The sequence below is a fragment of the Lissotriton vulgaris genome, chromosome 7 (assembly GCF_964263255.1).
Source record: "Lissotriton vulgaris chromosome 7, aLisVul1.2, whole genome shotgun sequence".
Lineage (NCBI taxonomy): Eukaryota > Metazoa > Chordata > Amphibia > Caudata > Salamandridae > Lissotriton > Lissotriton vulgaris.
In genome coordinates, this window is record NC_141695.1 from 393,645,958 (window position 1) to 393,661,507 (window position 15,550).

A 15,550-nucleotide genomic window follows, 5' to 3' on the forward strand; every position below is an offset into this window, starting at 1 on the left:
TGTCTGGGTACTTACATTTTTTATTTTCAACTTTGCTAATGATAAGACTCTTGCTTGACATGTGACTCACTCCTTTTCCAGTCCTTCAGGAGGTGGAATGGAAATAAGGCTTGACCTTTTCATGTAGTAGGGGAAAACAAACAGAAGAGCCTCAGTTGGGCTGTCCTGTTATTCCTGGTCTCTGTGAGGCTGCTTGCTCTCTCAGTGCCAAGGGAATTACATACCGAACACAGTACTCTAATAAGGCTCATGAGCAGCTGCAAAATGCCTGGTCTTTGGGGTCTGATGGGCACAGATGTTTGGTTCTGCTAGCTGAATGTCTTTTTTTAATGCAGTTTTATATAGAGCGAACTTGACCCGGTATCGGGTATCAGAGCGCTTTACATAGCACAAGTTGCTACATGAGGACACATTCATTTTTAGGTCGAAGCCTGCGTTGCAGCGCATGCGTTGCTGCAGGCGAGAGTTCTTGTAAACAAGAAGGGGCATGAAACCACGCCCCTTCTTCCTTTGGCCGGCCTCGCAGAACGAAGGCCTGCTACTGGACAATGCACCTGTTTGGGTGATTTGTCCGGCTGTGATCCTGCCTCTCGAGGACTGGGTGACATGACTTACGGTGCCGCAAACGTATTCTCTGAAATATCGCCATGGCAACTATGAGTCAGGTCACCAGTTCGGGAGGGGCGGGATTCATTCTTGCGTTTCCGTCGATGTTTTTTTTTTTTGTTGCCTTTTCGCAGTCATTCCTGCGCGTTCCTCGGTGGTGGAGGAGGTAGGGGAGAGGCTGTGCTGGTTTAATATTGAATTGTACAGTGTTTCCCTGTGATTTCTTTTATGTTAGGGCTTCTTTCAGTGAGTGTTAAGCATCTGTCTAAGAATTTTGCATTTGTGTCTTGTCTCCCTGGCTTTTGCTCGAGAGCTAAATACTCTTGGTTTACTTTAGACCTGAGGCTGAATGCTTTCTTGTTTCTGAAACCTTTTTTAACCAAATGCTCATGACTGTGCAGAAGTCTCTTAAAGGCGGATATATTCCATTGGTTGTTTGTGCAGGCAGGCCCCTACACCCGAGAAAGAATTGAAAGTATGCCGACGTGACACGTCATGGGGATTGTGGGGTAAAAGCAGACCGGTTAGTTCTCTTTTTGTCTGGAAAAGCAGGTTTTGTGTGATTGTGTGTAACAACCAGAGCGGTTAGCTTTAAAGCTGGGGAACCGGGTTTGAATCTCGGCAGGAGGCTCAACATCCTTTGAATCTGTGCCTAAAACTGAACATTTCTGTCTGTAATGCAACTGGTGGTGCGTGGCTCATGTAAAGCGCTCGGAAAACTTTTGGTCGAGTTCGTGCTAGATGAAACCTCAAAGAAAAAAACACGCAGCTCAGCTGTGCCACAACTGAGCCATGTAATATAACAGGCTTCTTATCTCTGGGGCATAGCAGGCTGTCTTCCCTCTAAAGGACTAGAACACGGAGTGCGACGCCAAGCCTGATACTGCTCTTTCAGCCTCTGTAAGTCACATAGCAGAGCCAGGTATCGCGTGCCGCGCTGCAAACCGTCAGAGGCAAGAGAGTCTAGCATGCAGCAGAGTAACATGCAGCAGGGCCAGAGCTGATGTGCGTGATATTGTAGTGTGTGTATGGCGGAGTGTGTGTGTCTAACTCTGTGTGTGGGTGCCCATAGATTGTTTTGCACGCAAGAGGACTGTGGAGTTCTTAGGCTGCAGGCGCATGGTTGCATAAGAGCCGCGGCAGCAATAAGACTCGGGACACAAGTTAGATTCAACCGCGTGGTCCGGACTGCCTCCCCGGCCACGCCTCCCTTTATTATCAATGCGAGCGCGTGACGTCACGCGCTCGAGTATGCGCACCTTTCGGGGCACGGTCAACTAGACCGCTAACCCGCGGTTAAGAACATTTCATTCCTTCTAACCTTTATTTAAACAAAATTAACATATGTGTGTATAGTCACTGAGAATCATAGTCATGAAATAAAACAGGGCCATCCGGCCGGTTACCAGTCTGAAGATTGGACAGTTTGTGCTCAGCCCACAGCGAAGTCCGCCAGCTGGGACGACGGAGCCGGGTTCCTCCGCAGTCCATATCCTGCTGCTTCTCCCTGGGCGGGGGCTCTCCGGGGGGGTCACCTGAGGAGATTCTTGGGCACTCGGGAGATCGTCTGGGGATCGGGGGGGTGCTGATTCAAGGTGTCCCAGGTGTCGCGGGACTTGTCGCCACATCCTCACCTAGGGCTTTGCGATCCCAACTTACTGGACTGATCGGCCCGTCGGGTTGGCTGGACACCTCCTCTTCAGGTTCTTGCTCCTGGGAGTCAGTGGTGCTTGGGTGAGCTTTCTTGAAAAAGGATATGTTGCGGGTGACCATTTCCGCTCCTCGTTGAGCTGTCACCATGGTGCCGGTACGCCGCATAACAGTCCACGGCCTGGGCTCGAATGGGAGTCGGAATTTGCTCCCAGGATATCTGTCTTTCACATAGACACTGTCTCTTTCCTGAATCCTCAATTCCTTGGCCTTTTGCCTGAAGCTTGCGTAGTTATTTGACCGGGCCCTGTTGGCCAGAGTCTTTTGTGGATCTATTTGGTTGGGGACCCAGTCAGGGTGGCTTGGGAGGGTGTCTCTGACTACTCATCCCATGGCGGAGGGACCTGGCGCCGCTTCCGTGGTCCGATGTGGTGTTAGTCGGTATTCCCTCAGGAAGCTGTAGATGGCTCTTCAGGGGAGCCTCTTCCGCATGGGCAATTCTGATGACTTTATTTAGTGTGCGCATGAACCTCTCAACCTCCCCGTTGGCTTGAGGCCATCGGGGGGTCACCTTCCTGTGATGGATTCCCCAGTTCTGGAGGTAGTCCGCGAACTCTTGTCCTTGAAAAGGTGGCCCGTTGTCGGTCTTGACGCTCTCAAAGATGCCATGCGTGGCTATGGTCTTCTCAAACTTTGCGATAACCTCCTTGGCAGTGAGAGTTGCTACGACCTCAACCTCATGATACTTGGTGAAATCATCTATGATGATGAGCACGTATCTTCCATCTGGGAGATGTCCGAAGTCCGCACTGACGCACTCCCATGGCTTCTGCGGGTTGTCTTCTGTGAGGACCGGGGGGGACGTTCGGGTTGTCCCATGGCCTGGCACCATTGGCACACCCTGTCCATATGTTCCACCATGGTGTCCATTTCCGGGAACAACACCTTGGCTCGGAGCCTGCTCTTGGTCTTTACCATGCCCTGGTGTCCTCGGTGGGCTAGTTCAACTGCTTGCCGGGCCAGGCTTTCAGGCATTACTATCCGGGGTCCTCTTAGTAGGCACCCTTGGCTGTCGACTGACAGTTCTTCCTTCACTCTCAGGAGCGTCTCCAGGGAGTTCTTGGCTTGTGGTGTTCTCTTGTTCAGGGATGCTTGAACGGGCCTCCAATCGTTGGTTTGTAGGGCGCTCACCGCCAGCTGGAGTACTTCGTCATTTCGAGTGGCTTCAATGACCGTCTCGAGACTCATAGGCAGGGCCCTCGACCTCTCTCTCACAATCTTCACATATTCCTCGGTTTCCTCTGCGTTCTCCTTTTCCACGTTGGTGGCAGCTCGGGGATGCCTGGAGAGATAGTCTGCTGGGTTGGTCGCTCCCGGCTTGTACTCTACTTGGTAGTCGTACTCTTGTAATTGGAGGATCCATTTTTCAATCCGGGGTGGTGGTTTGGATACTGACCCTCGGAATAGTGGGATCAGAGGCTTGTGATCCGTTGACACTGTGAAGGGGTGTCCGTACACATAGACGTGGAAATGTCTGCAGGCCCAGTGAATAGCAATTGCCTCTCGCTCTATTTGGGAGTATCTTTGCTCCGTTTCTGTTAATGACCGACTGGCATAGGCGATGGGGGCCCAGTCTTCCTCGCCTTGGAGCTGGGTCAGCGCGGCTCCCAGGCCATAAGGGCCGGCATCCACTGCAATGTTAGTAGGCTTCGCCGGGTCAAAGTATGATAGAGTCTTGTCTGCCGACAATGCTGCTTTTGTGTCTCGGAACGCCTTTTCCTGTTCTTCTCTCCACTGCTACGGGGTGGTTGACTTGGTGAGCTCTCGGAGAGGCCGGGTGAGGTTTGACAGATCCGGGATAAATCTCCCACAGAAATTTACCATGCCCCGGAAGCTCCTCACTTCCGATATGTTGGAGGGAGCAGGCGCCTCCTGTACGTCTTTCACTTTATCTGGGTCTTGGGCTATCCCTTGGTCCGAAAAGGTATAGCCGAAGAAACTGATCTTATTCTGGAGAAATTGGCACTTCTCGCGGTGCAGGGTCAGGCCTGAGTCCTTAATTCTCTGTAGCACGCCTCGCAATCTTTGATGATGTTCTTCGATTGAGTTGGCATATATCAGCAGATCATCGCTGACGTTCAGGACTCCCGGGAGTCCACTCAGGACCTTCCGGATGGTATTCTGGAATACTTCCGCAACACTGGAGATGCCGAAATTGAGACGCCGGTAGCGTCTGAGTCCTACGTGGGTGGAGAACGTGGTTATGTAACGGGAGTCTGGATGGAGGGGCAGCTGGTGATAGCCCGACCTGAGATCCATTTTAGAGAACCACCTTGCTCTATTTAGTTCTCCTAGAATGTCATCGACTGTGGGAGTCAGATGCCTTTCTCTCTTGACTGCTGCATTGGGTAGGCGCATGTCCACGCATATGCGGACCTGGCCAGGCTGCTTTGGCTTGCGCGCCACCACGATTGGAGATACCTGCGGGGTGGGCCCACTGACCCTTTCAATGATGCCCTGTCGCTCGAGGGCTTCGAGTTCTTCCTCTAATTTCTTTCTGAGGTGGAAGGCTATTCTCCTGTGTCTGAGTGCAACAGGTTGGATCGATGGATCAATGTGAAGTGATATCTCTTTTCCTTTCAGGCACCCAATGCCTCGGAACGTGTCCTCGAACTCCTCCAATACCGTGTCAAGCTGTTCTGTCAGCACGGCCATTGCAAACGATATCAGTTCTTCTGCTGCCTGCCCACTGATGAGCATGCCGCTGTTCTCCTTGGTGACATAGACAGTTGTCGGAACTTTCAAGTTCTGATGTTGTAGTTCAGTCTGGAAACAGCCTATTAGTGGAATAGGTGTTTTCTGTCCATACGCAAACACCCTGATCTTTGGTGCCTGCATTGTCGGTTTGTCCCTCAGCTGATTGTACACGTTCGCCGCCATGAGCTCAATGGAGGCTCCTGTATCAATTGTGGCTCTCACTTCCTGTTGGTGTATCTTTATGCGACACTTCGGGAGACGTCTCTTCTTTCTCTGTGGTTGGTCGATGGCGAACACGTAGTGGACAGGGTAGTCGTTGGAGTCATCGTCCATGTCTTCACTGTCCTGGTTCTCCCTTATGGCGTGGGCGGCTTCGTTCTTGGATTTGGATGTCCTGCACACTGCCGCGAAGTGGTTCATCCAACCACATGAGCTGCATCTTCTTCCTCTCGCCAGGCAGTCTTGAGCGCGGTGGGGCTGGCCTCCACAGTAACCACATTCTCTGCGCCTGTCTTGCGGCTTCCTCCCTCCATATTGGCGTGTTTTCGGTAGACGACATTGACTTGTTCAGCCGCGTTGACCTGTTCCGCCTTAACCGGTCGATGGAAATCCGCTTCCATGTGTGACGCTCTTGCTTGCGATAGTTCCTTGGAGCGCCCTAGCTTCAAGATGTCTGCCAAACAGCTTCCCGTCTTCTTGCAAGATCTTTACTCTTAAATTCGAGGAATAGCACCCCTGTATTATTTGGCCACATATCTCCTCTTGCTCATCACAGAACCCACAGGTGCTGGCCGGTTCTTTCAGTCTGCCGTGGAATGCGTCAAGCGATTCGTCCGCTTCCTGTTTGGCTTGACGGAAAATGAACCATTCATAGTCTTTGCTTGCCATGGGTTCGAAATGTGTATTGAGAGCATTGAGGAGTGTGATGTAGGTCTTGGGTGTGGCTTCCACTATGGTCTTGTAGATCCTGTGGATGTCCTTCCCCCCTAGGTGTAGGAGCAACGCTCTGCTGCACTCCCTCGCTGTGCCTGCACCTTCGAAGTAGATCTGCAACCGGTCTGTCCAGTCTTTCCAGCGAGGCGCTAGGGAAGCAGGAGCACCATCTACCACGAAAGGTTCAATGGCGGGAATCGACGCCATGTTGGCACGTGGTGGGGCCTACTGCACGTTTCGGGTCACCCTTGACCGTGGCGCTCCGATTCTGTCCGGAAATGGCTATGCCTGGACCCTCTTGCGTGAACGGGCGTCGTGCGCTGCACGTGCGCCGCTGGACTGGGTCGACTGGATCCCCACACGCTGGCACTGACCTTCTATTCCCCTAGGCACACAGGCCAACTGCTCCGGTTCGTGGCAGTGACGGAGCGTGGCTTCAGCCTGGACGCTCGGGGTCTCACGGCGCCAATTGGCGACACCGTGTGTCGTGTAGGGATGCTTCAGCACACTTATGGGGACTGGCGCACAAGGACGCAGCCCTCTGCCAGTGTGCGGAGCGGAACGGGCCCCATGCGCCAGCCTTGCCGATCACCGGGGTCAGTCGGGTGACTCCTCATGTCGGAGCGCGGCAAAACGCAGTATTTGCGGCACTGCATGTGTTCTCAGACCCTCGTCGTCAGTGTGGAGTTCTTAGGCCACAGGCGCATAGTTGTATAAGTGCCGCGGCAGCAATAAGACTCGGGACACCAGTTAGATTCAACCGCGTGGTCGGGACTGCCTCCGTCGGCCACGCCCCCTTTATTATCAATGTGAGCGCGTGACGTCACGCGCTCGCGTATGCGCACCTTTCGGGGTGCGGTCAACTTGACCGCTAACCCGCGGTTAAGAACATTACAAGGACCTCTGGATAAGGTCCCTAAAATAATATGCCATAAAGACGTTCAATAACAGAGCATAGAGAAAGGATATGGTGTTCCAACCAGGGTTGCTGACTTTCGAACTCAACATCTTGTTTCTTTAGCAGGCGATCCGGATGGGACAGCAGAGAAGAGTGGGCAGGGCAGGGATGGAGGGGGCTCGGAAGGGGAGGGAAGTGCTGGGTCGGGTCGGAGCAGAAGACATTTGTAGTTGCATGATGCTGGGAGGAGGTGGGGCAACGATACTTGGGGAATGCTTAGATTACGGGTATTGGTACATATTTTGTTTACACTTTTGGTCCTCCCGCCTGCCCCCAAACAGGGGCTTTGCATTTCCAATGAGGCCTTTGCTGTGACTGAGCAGTAAAAGATCAGTGCGAGTTAACTACAATGGCCGACCGGGCACATAGCAACACAAGCAGCCAGGCACATAACGCCGGGCCTGCCAGCAGCGGCAGCGAGAACACTTCCTTTGTGAAGAATACCTTTTGAACTCCTGCCAATGATAATGTCTTGCAAGAGTGATGCCACATAATTTTCTCTTTTAGCCATGTTTGATATGGATGCCATCTCCTTTAATGTTACACTTACCGAACTAATAGAATGCCAATAGCTCAAAAACGTATCAATGCAATGCAATAGGTCTGGCATTTACAAGAGTTTAAGCTATTGGAATTTTAAATGACAATGCCTTTTATTTATGTTTTAAACAATAAAAATAACAAAAAACATTGTCATTTACAATTTCAATAGCTCAAAATAATGTAAATGCGAGACCTATTGCATTGCCAATGCTTGCTTTTTTAGGCACGGGGAGATTAGGTGATTTGCCCAGAACCACAGGGTGTTGAGCGTCATTGCCGAGACTCGAACCTGGTTCCCCAGATTTGAAGTCCCGCTCCCTTGCCATTAGGCCAGCTCCTTTCCTTTGGTGTGACACCTTTTTAAAGGTGATTTTTGAGACTAATGGTAAGACTGATTGACCATCCGATGTTCAATTATGAGAATATTGGATGCCAAGTCCTATGATGGGTAACCTTGAAGATCAGAAAAGCTACTGACCACTGTCTAAGTTGTGGCATCATCAAAGATCTGTGTCAAATTATTTGCTGAGGAATGCTTGCATTAGGCATGGAAACTGGGAGACTTCGCCTGAGGCTTACTGGTTTCAGGAAGAAACTGCATTCTATGTCCATTACATAAAAATGCTAGAATTAGGAGTGACTGAGTACTCCAGTAATCTCTGGTTCAATCCAGTGCTGCTGGTCCCCAAAGATGCAGCACTTGGTGCCACCTGGAACTTGGGTTTTCTGTGTGGACTACAGGGGCTTAACTCAGTCACTGAGGCTGATGCTCACCCCATCCCCTGAGCGGATGAGCTCATTGACAGATTGGGGGCTGGCAAGTTCTTGAGCTTTCTGGACCTCACTTCCAGATGACTGAGGGGCACCCAGAGGGCAACTTCCAGTTTAGGGTGAGGCCCTTTTGACTCCAGAATACCTCTGCCACATTCCAAAGTTTGGCAAACCAAGACCTAGCTGGGATGGAGGCCTTCAATGCTGCATTCCCAAATAATATAGCTGTTTACAGTAGTAGCGGGGAAGAGCATCAGTTTCACCTTCTGGAAGGGCTTCATGCTCTGCAACAGATAGGCCTGTCTATCCAGGCCAGTAAGTACCAGGTAGTTCTATGGTTACTTGGGACACCTCATGGGATGGGGATAAGATGCAGCCCCTCCAGTCAAAATTAAGACTGTCCTGGCCTAGCAGACCCCGAAATCTAAAGCATAAGTGAATGCCATCCTGGATCTTACTGAATATTAGAGGAGGTTTGTTAAGGAATATGGCACCATTGTTGCCCTCTTAACTTAGCTGATTTCTAAGAAGCAGCCCAAGAAGGTGATCTGGACAGAAGCCTGCCCGAAGGTCTTTGACACCGTCAAACAGGCCAAGTTTACAGCACATGTACTCAAGACCTCTGACTTCTCCCAGGAGTTTATTGTACAAACTGATTCCTCGAAGCATGACATACAGTCTGTGTTATCACAAGTAAATGAGGAGGGTGTAGATCAACCTTTAGGCCTCATCAGTAACAGGTTACTTCCCAGGGAATGGAGGTGGAGTGCTATTAAAAGGGAAGACTTTTCTGTGATCTGGGCACTGAAGAAGCTGAGATCATACCTGTTTGAGACAATCTTTCATGTGTAGACAGACCACAGGCCCCTCAGAGGCCTCATGCAAATGAGGGGTGAGAATCCCAAACTGTTGAGGTGGTCCATCTCCTTACATGTAATGGAGTTCACGGTGGAACACCTTCCTGGGCCAAACCTCTCCAATGCTGATTGTCTGTTCAGGTTAGTCCTCCTTAAATTGAGAACTCTCAAGAGATTAGTTAGCTCTTCCCACTTTCACTGGGGGGACACATTTTAGACCTGTCAGCCTTCAAGTGGCCTTTCCCCAAACCTTTTGCCGTCACCCCCCCTATCGTTGGACTCTCTGCACTTTACCATAACTAACCAGAGCAAACGTGCTCGCTCCCTAAAACATGGCAACATTGGATTAAACCTGATTGCCATATTTAATTTACTTATAAATTCCTAGTGCAGAGGTATACCATATACCCAGGGCCTGAAAATTAAATGCTATTAGTGGGCCTGCAGCACTTATTGTGCCAACCCCTTAAGCTGTCCTTTAAAACATGTCTCAGGCCTGCCACTGCAGCCTGATAGCAGTTTTAAACTGCCAGTTCGACTTGGCAGAATAACCACTTTGTCAAGCCTCTAACTCCACTTTTAGTATATATGTCACTCCTAAGGTAGGCCCTGAAGAGCCCATTGGGCATGGGGAATTGTAATGAAAAAGTTGGACATGTACTTTCAAGATTTACATGTCCTGGTAGTGAATAACTCACAAATGTGGTTTTCACTATTGTGAGGTTTACCGCTCCCATAAGATAACATTGGGTTTACTTATTACATTTAATACGTTCTAACTTTTGATTGAGAATGGTAAGAAAGTTATGTTTGGTGTCTGAAGATGTTGTAATTTAAAATCATCTTTAATGATCAAGTTGGGCTTAAGTCACAATTCAAAAAATGCCTGTTTTAGAGAGTTGGATATACAGGGGGATGCGCCTTATTGCTTCCAGCCAAATTAGGGCTGCTGAAATTGCAGGCACCTAATGGTTAGGCCACAAAAATGCCAACTTTCTAAAAGTTGTATAAATGAAAGGAATAATTGGCTGTGATAATCCAGAAACACGTATTCCAACAAAACCAAGTTAAATCGATGTAGTACCTTGGTCTGTGTATTTATTTCACTTTGCATTCTTAAAGTATTAATTAACACATTTACTTAATGTAGTTTTTCAAAATGTCACATAAAATGACTATTCTCTCATCCATAGAAGACCTTTTAAAAAAAGATTAAACAAGAGTGTTAACATGATCTAGTGTGTTCAACAAAGGTGATAGACAATAATAAATCACCTATACATCAACATAGAAGAAGCCACAACAATTAAGACAAATAAGTGAATGAACAAATAATAGGTGGTTGCATACATTTACAACAGTGTATGTGTAATTCGAACAAACCTAGTTCAGTGCATAAGCAATCTTGTAAAGGTCATTAAGACTAACATACCAATACCAGTGTTACAGGATTAAGTAAACCAGAGGTCATTATCACAGTTGATCGAGACATTGTGACCCTCTTGGAGCAAGCTGAGAAGTTATCGGAAATATGATCAGGAGTGCGGTAGATGTTTTAAATTGTTTTCCACTAGTTGTCATAATTAATTCTTAACTGATCCCCTCGCTTATTGTTGTCGATGCATTTCAAATCTATCACGATTTTGGGTTCTCATCAGGACCTATACTGTGCGTTTTCTCAACTCTTCATTGATTGAGATGCTGGTCATTTTGTTTGTGGGTGACCATTCACTTTCCTATGGGCAGGCTTGCGGTCTCTATTCTTTGTAGTTTGAGATGTCTGCTGCTGTCCAAATCATCTCTCTTCTTATCGGCCGTTGTTAAATTGGGCTTGTTTCTTTTTTATTTAGATTTCTCATATGTTTGAAGTTGTTTTTTGCAGCAATCTTTCCATCTCTGTATAAGGTGATGGTAAGGTTAGCAAACCTACGTGCTAACCTTACCGTCACCTTATACAACAGTGGCATTATCCTCATTCAAGGGCCCCCCAAAAACCTTATCAAATTTGCAGACCTCTTCACCCATGTTCTCAACCCATCTCAGTCCTTGCTCCCACCGGCTCACCTCTTGCCCATCCTGCCAAGTGCCCCTACCAATCTTGCCATTGACCACGGCAGTGGGCAACCCGGCTCTGTCACCTTGCCGCTTGCGCATGCCAATCACTGCATGCCCATACCACCGATCCTAGCAAACCCTGCTCCGTCGGCCTCCGAAACCCCCCCAAGAGCCTACCTCTCAGGTCAACCCAGCTGCAGTATCACACATCCAGCACATACCACCAGAGGCGTCCTGAAACCCTTAACCTCCTGCCCATGTAATCACTCCACTCGCCGGGCTACAGACACTCCCACTAGAGCCTACAACAATAGTATGAAAAAGCCTAACATGGCCCAGCACACTGATCGACTAAGCCCCCAACCCAGTTTGCAAAACCAATCCGATGTAATCGCCCTCACCCCTTCGGCCCCCTGTCCACATGATCATCCCTCTCATGGGGACGCTGAACGTCCACTTAAACTCACCTCTAGGACACCAGCACATACTATCACGACCGCCCCCTTGCATCCGTCCCCCTGCTTGCCAGAACATACATCTCTAAGAGATATTGATAATCTGCACCACAGATCCTCCGAATTAACACAGAGCATCCACAAATCCATTCTGGACCTAAATCACCGCCTTCACATCACCAAACTCTCCTTTTCAAATCTCAGGCTCTCACAGAATACGACCAACATTCCCTTCATGAAGCCCATCCTTCACCCTCTACCCCTATCCCTGAGACACCTGCGCCCACGAAAACAACCTTGTCACCTCTCGGAGAAGGAAATTCTTGCTCTCCTCCACACCTACAAACCCACCCCTGGCACGACCAATCCATCTGAACTCACGGAGGAAGAAGTGGATGACCTCCTCACTAGTTACGACTCTGCCTTGACAACCCCACGCCCCTTACACCTGAGGGAAGAACACCCTATCTGTACGGTTACAACCAACCCTAACAGATCTGCTACCATCCCCACCAGAGGGGTGGTCAACAGCAACCTAACAAAAATTTCCACCGCCGCTGCTACCCTTGACAATCACTCCTACCCCTCCCTAGCCGGCCTCCTAATAAACTGCTGATCAGCTGTAAAGCATGCATCTGATGTAGCCGACCTCATTCTGAGTCATAATTCGGACCTAGCGATCTTGACTGAATCCTGGCTCAAGGATTCCTCATCGCCCTACCTGGACCTCTTAGTCCCGCCCAACATTAACATCGTAAGGTTGGATAGGCACCCAAAGAAAAAAGGGAGTGGCATTGCCTGTATCCACCGCTCCAACCTCATTGTTACGGAACTGCCAGTGGACCCCACAGACTCCTGCGAATACCTTGCGCTCTCTATCTCAAACAACAAAACTCAGCTATGCAAACTTCACATCTTTTATCACCCCCCAGGCAAGAATGACTCCTTTACAGACCTCCTCATGCAAATCATCACAGCCAAGGTTTCTCCAAACTCTAATGACATTTTCCTTGGCGACTTTAACCTACATTGGAACGATCCTAAGGACCCTCAGGTCAATGGCATCAGAGACTTCTTGGCCGATCAAGCCCTTACCCAAGCCTGCACCCTCCCTACTCATTCGAAAGGCGCCACTCCAGACTGGACCATTGCTAAGGAATCAGCGGTCAAACTTCTCTCTATTGACCCCTGTGATTGGTCTGACCACCACGCCATAACCTTCCTCCTGCCCAGCACCCATAAAACATGGACACCTCAACCCGTGATTCCCAAAAGACGGGTTAGAGACACTAAGAACCTTGACCATGAAAAACTGGCAGCGCGTTGTGTGTCTGGCCTCCCCCCGCCCCCTCAGTGCATCTCGGTTGACAACCTAGAGACTCATTACTCCTCAACCATATCCGACATTCTCGATGACCAGGCACCACTAAAACAAAAAAGAACCCAGGTCAAAGACCGAAACCCCTGGTTCAGCGGAATCCTCAACAAGGAGAGGAGATCCCTTCGACAGACTGAGTGAAACTGGAAACTACACCCTTCAGCAGCACATCTAAAACTTCTCCGCCAAGCCAGAAATGCCTACAATAAGAAAATCATTAATACTAAAAAAGAATTCTTCAGATCTGAGCTAGAGAATACCAAAAATCAACCTCGCAAGCTGTTCAACTTGGTGAAACACTAATCCAACAAACTAGCGAAAACCACCAAAGAAACACCCAAACCCCTAATATCAAGCGAGGAATTCTCTTCCTCCTTCTGCGACAAAATCACTGCCCTTGGAAATGAACTTAAATCCGCTACTTACAACCAAAATCAAAATCCGCCTGCTCCACTTTCTCTCTCTGCGCTGTCCTCCCAAACCACACCCAAAAACCTAGCGCACTGGTCCAAATTTAAAACCTATGATGAACTTTCTATCTCGAAAACTCTTGCCTCCTTAAAACCGAACAATCACTTCAAAGTTCCTCTCCCCTCTAACTGCCTAGCTGCCGCCTCTCAGGCCATTTCTTTGTAGTGTAGCAAAGGGAACACTTTTCCTTGTGCCCACAAGTCGCCCACATGGGTGATACCTTTGAGATCCCATTGTTTAAAACCTTGATATTACTCAGGGTTCCCAGTCGTCCAGTGTCCCATAGTGGGGTGGTGAATGTGATCTTGTTCTCCCATCCCAGGCTTTTGCTTACCGCATACCAGAGCTGAATTGTATGTTTAGTAGACCCTGTTAGCTGGAGCCTTGCTGATGTGATGGAAAGTCACCTTTCATACCTACCATCTGGTAAAAACCATTTTATCCATTTTGTATACTGGTTCATCGTATGGTCGATATATGCATTGATTAATCACCATAAGTTGTGATGGCCAGTAATATTTCTATATGTCGGGGAGTCCAATTCCCTTGTCATATCATCCCCTTACCAATTTTTGTGTGGCTACTCGAGGGGGCTTGCCAACACACAAGAGTGTTCTCTGCTTGCTCTCTATGGCTTTGAAATAGGAAGCAGGGACTGGGCATGGTGCATTTTGTAGTATGTATAAAAATCTGGGGAGTGCAATCATCTTAAACAGTGCTGTACGTCCCAGCAAAGAGAACAGAAGGGATCTCCCTTCAAATGCTGTATTGGGGGTAAAAAGTTCTGATCATAGAATAAGGCAGGATTAGTGATAATATATACGGCTAAGTATCGGAATTCCTCTGTGGTCACTTTTGTCTCACATCCCTTGGGCAAGGGGGGTTATTATTTAATGTATAAATAATAGACTTTGTCCAGTTGATTGCGTAGCCTGAATAGTTCCCAAAGTTTGTAAATATGTTTAAAAAACTCTATTCAGTGAGGATTTGGGAGATGCTAGGTACAAAAGCATGTCATCTGCATAAAAGGAAATCTGATCCTCCCATTCTTCTCTCCATTGCAGGCCTCTTACCAATGCAGCACCACACCTCCAAGTAGCCAGAAGGTTGAGTACAAGGGCGAAAATCAAAGTTACAGGGGGCAAATTTGCCTTGTCCCACTTCCGAGTGGGAAAGCCTGGGACGCTCTATTATTTACTACTACCTGTGCTAATAGGTAGCTATAAAGAAGTTTCAGCCAGGCCATAAAATTTGGCCCAAGTCCCATCTTCTCCAGTACTGCAAATAAATAATGCCATTCAATGGTGCCAAACGCCATTTTAGCATCCAGTGACATTACTACTGCATCTTCCCTTTTTGTGTTTACTCGACCCAGAACTCTATGTAGTCTACGCAAGTTTAGCGTGGTGTTTCTTACTGGCATAAAGCCTGACTGATCAGAATGTTTTAGTTTTGGGAAAATCTTGCTTGAATGTGTCCCCCTGCATTCACATTCCAGGATAGGAGTCTCAGTCCCATATTTGTTGTTGTGTCTATTTTATTGTCTGAGGGGCTCGAATGATAGTTCCACCACTATCTTCCATATCTGAGGTGTTGTGAATTTGCACATCAGCACCCTAAATTCTAGCCCTAAGTTCTTATCTATCCCTCCATATTGTCTCAGGAGGATCGTTGCAATACCTGTTCCATATCTCTCATAGTGCGAGTTTCGCACCCTGTATGAATTGCCAATTTTACCCTTTACATCATCTAAATTGTGAAGTATACTAACAGAAAACATAAGTTCTGCCTACCTGCTTCCCTGCAATCTGGGTTTAAAACTACCTGTCCCCCCCAACTATGCACAGCGTCTGTTGCCCCATCCCCAACTAGTCTACAAGAGGAAATAGTGGGGGGTTGTCTGCAGCACCACAGCACAGACCCCTGCCCACTGAATGTAGCGCTACGAGGCCTCCGGGTTGTCTGCGCTTAACAAAACCCTATTAATAATAATAATAATAATAATAATAATAATAATAATGTATTATCACAGTATCTGCAAAATTTGGTTGAGTCAAAAAGGTTATTGTCCAGTAACCACCATTGGGCCACGTCTCCTCCTGGCATTTCAGGAACA